This window comes from Geospiza fortis, unplaced genomic scaffold (genome assembly GCF_000277835.1).
Source record: "Geospiza fortis unplaced genomic scaffold, GeoFor_1.0 scaffold662, whole genome shotgun sequence".
Lineage (NCBI taxonomy): Eukaryota > Metazoa > Chordata > Aves > Passeriformes > Thraupidae > Geospiza > Geospiza fortis.
This window is the reverse complement of record NW_005054450.1, coordinates 620,010-621,127: the sequence shown is the minus strand read 5'-3', so window position 1 is coordinate 621,127 and position 1,118 is coordinate 620,010.

Below are 1,118 nucleotides of genomic sequence, written 5' to 3'. Positions count from 1 at the left end.
GAAGATGGAGTCAAGGGAAGGCTGAAGAAGAGCCCAAAGCTCTCAAGAGCCCAGTGCAGATGGATGTGCCAGGAATGAAGGTTTCTGGGAGCTAAGAGTGAGCCCCTCTCACCACACAGCCCCTCTGCCCTCCATCCAGGATGCTCTGACTGCCACAGAAATGTCTGTGTCTCCCACAGCCTCTTCCCAGCGTTCTCCTTGGATCATTAGGTGATAATAGAAAGTGATTTTTCCCCTGTCATCTCGAGCAATCAGGAGCATTAAGAATAAGAGCCTAAGCCTGAAAGCCTCCATGAGAGGGTTTGATGGGTCTGTGGATCTGCCTCCTTCATTAGAGCCAAAGATGGATCCCAGAGCTGGAGCTCCTTGAGAATAAAATGGCACAAAACAAGGATGGTGCTGAGGTAGCTCAGCAATGACCCTGCCAGCTGTGCCAGGGGCTGATGTCACACAGCAAAGCCACTCCTCACTGGCTGCAAGGCAAGGTCAATCTGCCCCCAGCCCGCTCTGCATGAAGGTAAGTCAGGGGACACAGCCTGGGACAGAGCTGGCAACTTTGTGTGGCTCTGGGAGCTCTGAGGCAGAGCTCACACAGAGCTCCCACTGTTCTGCCGCTGCCAGAGACTCGTGGGCCACACTGCTTGTCCCATGGTTACGGGGATAATTTATTTTTGGTCCCACCCTGGGTAGGATTCTTCCTGCCCATTGGATCCCACTTTGGCATCCAAAAGCAGGGAACTCCATCTTGTTGAGGTGACACATCCCTGCAACATCCACACAGCTTCATTTTGGGCCACCTCGTCCCCTCAGGGCAGTTCCACACGGACCTTGAGCTGTGTCTGCCAGAGCTTGTGACAGAAAACAAATTCACGCCATCCATCCCTCCCTCCCTCCATCCATCCATCCATCCATCCATCCATGGATCCCTCCATCCATCCACCCACCCATGGATCCATCCATGGATCCATCCATCCATCCACCCACCCATCCCTCCATCCCTCTATCCATCCACCCATCCATCATCCATCCATGGATCGATCTAACCATCCATCCAACCATCCATCCCTGGATCCCTCCATCCATCCTGGAGCCAGCTCCAGCCGCCGGGCATTGCCAGC